This window comes from Dromiciops gliroides, chromosome 2 (genome assembly GCF_019393635.1).
Source record: "Dromiciops gliroides isolate mDroGli1 chromosome 2, mDroGli1.pri, whole genome shotgun sequence".
Lineage (NCBI taxonomy): Eukaryota > Metazoa > Chordata > Mammalia > Microbiotheria > Microbiotheriidae > Dromiciops > Dromiciops gliroides.
This window is the reverse complement of record NC_057862.1, coordinates 412561960-412569955: the sequence shown is the minus strand read 5'-3', so window position 1 is coordinate 412569955 and position 7996 is coordinate 412561960. Positions and strand designations below refer to the sequence as shown.

Sequence of the window (7996 nt, the reverse complement as noted above, 5' to 3'; positions counted from 1 at the left end):
TAAATCATAGAAATAATCATGTTAAAGAAAGTGATATTGATGAAATAACATACCCAAATTGTTGGGATGCAGCAAAAGTATTTCTTAGGGGAAAAATCATATCCCTACAAATTAACAAAATAGAAAAAGAGGTTTAAGACATTTAAGAAATTACAAAAACAACAAATACACAAACCTAAAATAAGCACAAAAGAAGAAATATTAAAAATCATAAATACATAAACATACATATTAAAATATATTAAAAATATAAAAAAATCAGAGGAGAATGATAAAGCCAGAAGTCATATTTGTGGTAAAAAGTACGCCAGTTTTTGATGGACCACCCTTTTGGGGAGGAGACCAACGGCCGTGCATGGGCTACGCACACCAGCCCGGCTGCTAAGCACTCCACTTCCGGGGTGGGAGTTTAAAAGGCAAGGAGAAAATGGAAGTGAGATCTCTTTCCTGCTCTCCTGGTCCAATGACTGGCGCTGCACAAACGGATGCTGACTAGAGTTCGACTCGGCCCGGCTCACTGTTAGCAGCACATGCTTGACTTGGCTCTACCCCCCAAAGGTGTCCTTGGGCTCTTGGTGAGTTTTATATGGAATATAGACTAAGCTTAGATTTAAGACTATTTGTTTTGTATTTCTACTTTACTATCCCTCTAATCAACATCACCTTGTAACTACCAAACAATAAAAGCTCTAACTAGAGACCAGAAGCTTCTTCCATTTACTAGTCTGGGAGATAAATTAAGAGAAAGGTTAAAGAGGGGAGATTAATGCTCTAGTATCCAATTTTAAATCTCACATATTACAGAGGTGAAAAATGAATGAGATAAAAGGGAGTAGAGGCAATGAGTATAGAAACCTTTTTCTAGGAATCTGGTAGTAGGAGAGATATAAGATGCTAGCTTGGGGGAATGGGAAGGCCAAATGAAAAAAAAATTTAAAAGAGGATATTTGGATGTATTTGAAGGGCACAGGGAAGGAGCCAGTAGACAAAGATTAAAGATTACAGAGAGAAAAAGGATGATTATGGGCGCAATCTGCAAGAAGAGCTGGGAGGTGATAGAATCAAGAATACATGCAGAGGGGCTTGGTCTAGGTGAGAAAAACTGGTTATTCATCAGATCCTGGAGTAATAGAGGTGTTAAGGGGTTTTAAAATCTAGAGAATAAAAGTAGCTCGCAGCAAATGGCCTCCATTTTTTCAGTAAAGTATGAGGTGAGGGCTTCAGCTTAAAAGTGGGGAAAGGGAGAGGCATGGGATATTTGAGTAGGTTTGAAACAGCCTTTGTAGATAGTGTGACACACACACGTGTGTGTGTATATGTATGTATGTGTGTATATACACATATATGTGTGTATATATGTAATATATGCATATATATTGTTATTTAGTTGTTTCAGTAATGTCTGACTTTTTGTGACCCCATTTTGGGGTTTTCTTGGCCTTTGAAGATTCTATTCATTTTACAAATGAGGAACTAAGGCAAACAGGGTTAAATGACTTGCCTAGGGTCACACAGCTAGAATATGTCAGAGGCTGATTTTGAACTAATGAAGATGAGTCTTCCTGATTCTAAGTCCAGTGCTCTCTCCACTACCCCACCTAACTGCCCCTTGATATAAATTAGAGAGATGTAAAAGGACTGGCTTTTTGCAGAGGGTCTAGCTGAGATTAGATAACATAAATTGAAGTGGCCTAAGCAGGCTCTTGTTGTATGATTCCTTTCAGCTCAGTCCTACAGAGGAGGTAGATGGTAGGAGTTAACTAGAGTTTGGGTTTGGCAAGGCTTGAGCAAGGATAAGATGGGGGGGAAAGAGATCTGGGAGTAGGGGACATTGTATTTAACTATGAACTGGTTAATTATAAAATTGAGACTGAGAAAGGAGGAAACTAAAGACAAAGGAGGCCTGGGAGAGGACAAGAGTGGAGGAATTGGATTTTAAAGTGAGGACAAAGACAAGGTTTGGGAGAAGTAAGGCATGGAGAGAGATGAAATGATAGGTAATGACTAGATATGGAATACTTCTAAGTAATGGCAAGATCAAGGGTGTGATTATCTTAGAGTTATGACTGGGAGTTGAAGATAATTAGGCATTGAAAGACCAGAGTAAGGGAGGAAGCATAAAATTAATGTTGAAGTCCCTTTGTTTAAGGTATAGTTGAGATAGAGATGAAGATTGAGAAAGAGGTGGGATGAAGCTGGCATAGGAGGCTGGAAGAAAGAAAATACTAACTAGGAGGTTAGTAATCAAAGTCCAGGAATTGGAAAAATATTAAAAACTTTTAATTCAAAAGAATCCTAGTGACATAACTCCAAGGAAAATTGCATCATGACCCTGGGGTTTAGGAGTGAGAATGGGAAATCCAGTAAAGATGGCGCCGAGCCTACACTTTAGCAGATTGGAAGAAAGGAATCATAGGGTAGGAAGGTATAAATGACCTTCCCAAAATAATGACCATTATCAGTTTCCCTAGCCTAGCGATCCTTCCCCACTGAGGGGCCCTCAAGATGCTCCCTCCCCAAATGACCCTCATGACACCCCTGCCTAAATGACCTCCAGAGATACATCCCCCTCCCAGTGACCCGCATAACATCCCCCATAAAAGACCCTCCCATACACAATTCTAGAGATACGTCCCTTTCCCAAATAACTCCCTTTAGCCCCATCCCTAAATGACGCCCCCCCCCCAACACGCCCCTTTCCCAAATGGCCGTTTGACACAGCTCCTCCCTAAATGACCCCAGTGACCCTCGGTGACCTCCCCGCCCCATCTGATCCTTTCCCAGTCTGCTCAGTGGGGAAACCTGCGGCTCCACGGCTCCCTCGGGACCGGAGGCTGCCCCGCCCGGCCCAGCCCCGGCCCGCCCCGGCTCCGGCTCTGGCCCCGCAAGGGGAGCGAGGACGCGGCGGCGGCGGCGGCGGGGGCGAGCCGGGCCTGGAGAGAGGAAGGAGGCCGGCTGCTCCGCTCCCCATCCCCTCACGACTTCTGGGGTTCTGCCGCGACAGGCCCAGTCTGTGACTGCGGCAGGCAGCTGCCTGGCCGGCAGGTAGGAGCGGAGTGGGGTGGGGGTGGGGGTGGGGGACTCCGGGCCCCGGCATGACGGGGAGGGCCGTGAGTCAGCACCGGCCGAGGCCCAAAGGCCGCTGCCGGGGCGCTGGGCCCGGCCCCGGCCCGTTTATGGAGCCCGTTTATGGACGGGGAGAGGGCTGGGTCCTCCCCACCGGCCCAGCCCCGGCCCCCCTTCCCGCCCCCTTCCCGCCCCAGCTATACAGGAGCTTCTCTGGAGCTGATTTTCATAAGATACCCCTACCCCACCCCCCAAGCTCTTGCTCAGGGGCCCCTCCTTAGAGGGCAGAGAAGCCCTCCTGGTTCAGGCCCCACCGAGCCTGATAATCCGTGTGCCCCGTTGTCAGCTTGTGTGTTCCACTTCTTAATTCCTGCTTAGTGTGAATAAGGCATCCTGGAACATGGTCATTCACTTTACATATTTACATTGTGGGGGAGAGGGGGGACTGACAGGCAGGAATAAGCATTTATTAAACACCTACTATGTGCCGGTCACTTGGCTAAGTGTTTGCCAGTTATCATATCATTTGAACCCTACAACAGCCCTGGGAGGAAGGTACTCTTATCCCCATTTTTCAGTTGAGGAAACGGAGACAGGCAATGTTTTAGTAACTCATCTAGGGTCACATAGCTGGTAAGTACCATAGGCATCTAGGGCTCTATCCACTCTGCCACCTTGCTGCTTCTAAGCTGGAACCAATGATTATACAATTAGACCTCCAAATATCGTGAATTTGAATAAAGCAACCACTTCACAGGATTCATTATTTGCCCTAATCGGTGCCTAGCTGTGCCTCCCACAACTATTCTGCAAATTTTAGCTGATTGCAGGATTTAGAGCTGGAAGCGACTCTAGAGATGGTCCAGTAACATTCCCTTATTTTTTAGATGAGTAAACAGGTCCCCAGGAGGGGAGTAACTTACACAAGATCACACAGGTAATAAGTAACCAAGGCAGAAGCAGAAACTACAGAACGTTGCCTTTCCATGGCTTTTGGTTGGCTGGCTGGATTTTAGTAGCATTGACTTCTTCCTTTTAGCTACTGAGAATTACTTTGTAAAAACTATAAATCAGTATTCACATAGGAATTGTTATTATGAGTATGGAATTTTTGTAGCTTTTAGTTCTCATCTTCGGATCAGGGTGATGTTTTATTTTCACCACTGTGTCATCTGTGCCTTAAAGCCGGAGAATTGGTTAGGTGACCTCTTGAGTACCTTGCCAGTACTTGAATATTAACTGAGACCTGGATAGGCAGATGATGAGCTGTCTCAAATGTTGTTTTGCATTAGAACAGTTAACACCTGCTTGGTTAGCACCTGTTTGTTCCTGGTCTCATTCTACAGAAGTAATCTTCATACTAGATACATACTAAGAGAAAATTCAGTTGAACAAACATGTATTAAACATCTTCCATGTACCTATGAACAGAACACTGTTAGGTGATTGAAGAGATAAACAAGCTTTGATAAAACACTGTTTCTGTCTTTATGAAGCATATGTGCTAGTAGTGACTATTGCATAAACATAGATCACCATGATGCATGATATTATGTTATTTTTTAAAAAATATATAAAAGGTGACATGATACTCTCAAGATTTTAAAGGTGTTTTACCTACATTATTTTATTTTATTTTTAATTTTTTGGGGGGTGAGGCAATTGGGGTTAAGTGACTTGCCTAGGGTCACACAGCTAGCAAGTGTTAAGTGTCTGAGGTCGTATTTGAATTCAGGTCTTCCTGAATCCAGGGCCAGTGCTCTATCCACTGCACCTAGCTGCCCCTACATTATTTTATTTGATCCTTAAAACAACCCTGTGAGATAGGTACTGTACTTCATATATTATTTTAACCACTTTACAGATGGCGCAAGGTAAAGGCCAGTGGATATTGTCTAGCCTCTGACATATATTGGCTGCCGACCGTAGACAGGTTTCTCAATCTCTCAAGGTTCTAAGCAATTCTCTAAGACTATCATATGTAGAAGAAATTTCCTCTTCTGGGAGTTCTATATACCAATGAAATCATAAGTCCAGGTCCCTACTCCTATCTTCTTTTACAGTGAAGTGATAAAGGTGCCCATGGGGGAGAATGATTGAACGATGGTTACACAGCTAAGTAGAAAAAGTCCAGCATTTTTTCTATTACCCCCAACACCTCTCCCTGCCTCTGCAAAAGCAGAGTAACCTCCATGAGGTCTGAGGGTGCTTATTTAGAGGAGGTGCCATTTGAGTTGAACTTTAAAGGAGAGGTTGGAATCAATAGGCAAAAGATGATATTTAGGGCAAAGGGAACAGGATGAAAAAAGGCACTGGATGGACAAACTCAGGGAATGTTTGAGGGACTTTGGCTGAAGTTCCAGAGAGAGCCAGAAAGGAAGGGTTGGTGTTACAAGAATATGGAAGGTCTTGAATGGGTGGCAGAGGTTAGAATTTTGCTCAGTAAGCAGTAGCAGGCCCCTGAGGAGTGGCATGACCCAGATGCCTGAGTAGAAGTTTGGAAGTAGTTCCATGAAATGGAATGGAGGGGAACAAATAGTAAGTAGTAGGAAAATTGAAAAGGTGACTGTTGTAATGGACCAAGTGGATTATGGAATGTAGTATTGGAATAGAATGTGTAATGATAATGACGTTGGGAATGAAAAGGAGATGATGGATATGAAAGATGCTACAGAGGTTGAATGGACAGGACTCAATAACTGGATTTTTTTCCTCTCTCTTCTTTGTCACAACCAAAATTCTCACCAAGGTTTTGCATGTGGGATCCTGGGTGAAGTCAGAGGAGAAGTAGATTTATGGGAAAGAAAAAACCCTAAATTTTAGTTATTTGGGGTATGAGGTGTTGAAGTGCATTCCTGTGGAGATTTTCAATTGCCTTGAAGAAGTAGGTGTGGACATTAACGCACTGTTGGTGGAGTTGTAAACGGATTCAAACATTCTGTAGAACAATTTGAAACTATGGCTAAAGGGCTATAAAACCATGCATACTCTTTGACCTAGTAATATTACTACTAGGTTGGTATCCCAAAACAGATAAAAAACAAAAAGTTAAAGGACCTATATGTACAAAAATATTTATGGCAGCTCTTTTCCAGTGCAAAGAATTGGAAAATGAGGGATGCCCATCAATTGGGGAATGGCTGAACAAATTGTGGGATGTGATTATTATGGAACACTATTGTGCTATAAGAAATGATGAGCAGGAAGCTCTTAGAAAAACTTGTAAAGACATATGAGCTGATGCAAAGTGAAATGTACTGTATACAAGTAACAGAAATATCGTATGAAGATCTGCTGTGAATGACTGCTTTTCTCAAGCAATAGTATGATCCAAGACAACTCTGAAGGACTTACGATGAAAAATTCGATTTATCTCCAGAGAAAAGAACGGATGATGTTTGAATACAGATTGAAGCATATATTTTTTAGTTTGTTTATCTTGAGTTTTTTGTCTGTTTTCTTTCACAACCTAATATGGAAATGTTTTGCATGACTACATGTGTATAACATATTGAATAACTTGCCATCTTAAGGGAGGGAGGAAGGAAGAGAATTTGGAGCACAAAGTTTTAAAAATGGACATTAAAATTGTTTTTACATGTAATTGAGGGAAAATAAAATTATAAATAAATTAGAAAAAAAAAGAAGTGGGTCTGGAGCTCAGAAGAGAAGACAATATTGGAGATAGTGATTCAAGAATCATGTTCACAGATGGTGGTATTTGAAGCTATGGAAGTGAGAGTGATAGCCAAGGGAGAGGGGGAGAAGACAAGGTCAAAAGTAGTCTTAATGTTAATCCAGGTCAAATGTTGTATACTTTTAAAAAATAGTATTTTATTTTTTCAATTACATGTAAAGATGGTTTTCAACATTCATTTTTGTAAGATTTTGAATTCCAAATTTTTCTCTCTCCCTCTCTTCCCTTCTCCCTCCCCAAGACAGCAAGCAATCTGATATAGGTTATATAGTACAGTCCTGTTAAACATTTCCACATTGTTATTTGTCCTTCTTTCTTGAAGAGACCCATGACATCAGGGTGATGTCATGACTTGGAATGAATGGCATTTAAGTGAGGGAGGGCTGTGCAAAGTCACCAACTTTACCCTCTCCTCCAGAGCCATCTGGGTCCAGTTGCAAGATATACATCAAGACGACTGGAAACGGCTCTGGATGTTTAAGGTAGTTGGCGTTAAGTGACTGGCCCAGGGTCACACAGCTAGTAAGTGTCTGAGGTGAGATTTGAACTCAGGTCCTCCCAACTTCAGGGCCAGTGCTCTATCCACTGCATCACCTAGAAGATCAATGCCCCTGAAGATCAATGAAAGGAGAAACAGAAGCAGTTTTTCATTTGAGCATACTACATGTCAAAGTAAAAGGAGGAAATATATGAGTTTGGGAAACAGCACAAGTGTGACACAGAGGCATGCTACGGTAGAGACTAAAGATTTCACTTTGTCAGTTATTTAGAAATCTATTCAAGTTCATTCTCTCTAATTCAAAGCAACTAAATATTTTCTTAAATGACTTACAGATAATTTCATCCTTCAAAAGGTGGAAAAACCAACAAGCAGAATGCTGTTCTCCATCTGATTCTAACAGGAAGGAACTAGTTGCTGGGGTGTAATGATGGAAACTTTAGAATATGTGACATCTCCCTTTTAGAATTTATGCTAAAGAAGGAGTAGACAGCCAGGCAAAGTCTGACATGCACCTAGTTTTGATAGAGTGGATTTCAGAGGGTTCAGAGGAAGGGATGAAAGCCAAGGAGACACTTGGAGAGCTGTGTTGGGGAAAGAAGATGAAAGAAGGGAGAGCACTACTGCTTGGGGTAGCAGGGTTGATTATAATGAACAAGGAGAGAAATCAGTATCATGCAATTCTTCATTTGCTACTATTTTCTCTGCCAAGAAGTATGCTTTTTGATCAAAGT

The 7996-nt window shown here is 42.2% G+C and overlaps 1 protein-coding gene across 2 annotated transcripts in view; it reads left to right on the top strand.

Moving 5' to 3' along the window:
- The first annotated feature begins 2789 nt into the window (after nucleotides 1–2789).
- The window catches only part of C2H19orf12 (chromosome 2 C19orf12 homolog), a 51338-nt gene continuing 46131 nt past the window's right edge, over nucleotides 2790–7996 (top strand). For both annotated transcript variants that reach the window (XR_006354755.1, XM_043982915.1), the window contains exon 1: nucleotides 2790–3045. The gene's annotated coding sequence lies outside the window, so the exon portion shown is untranslated. The remainder of the gene's footprint in view (nucleotides 3046–7996) is intronic.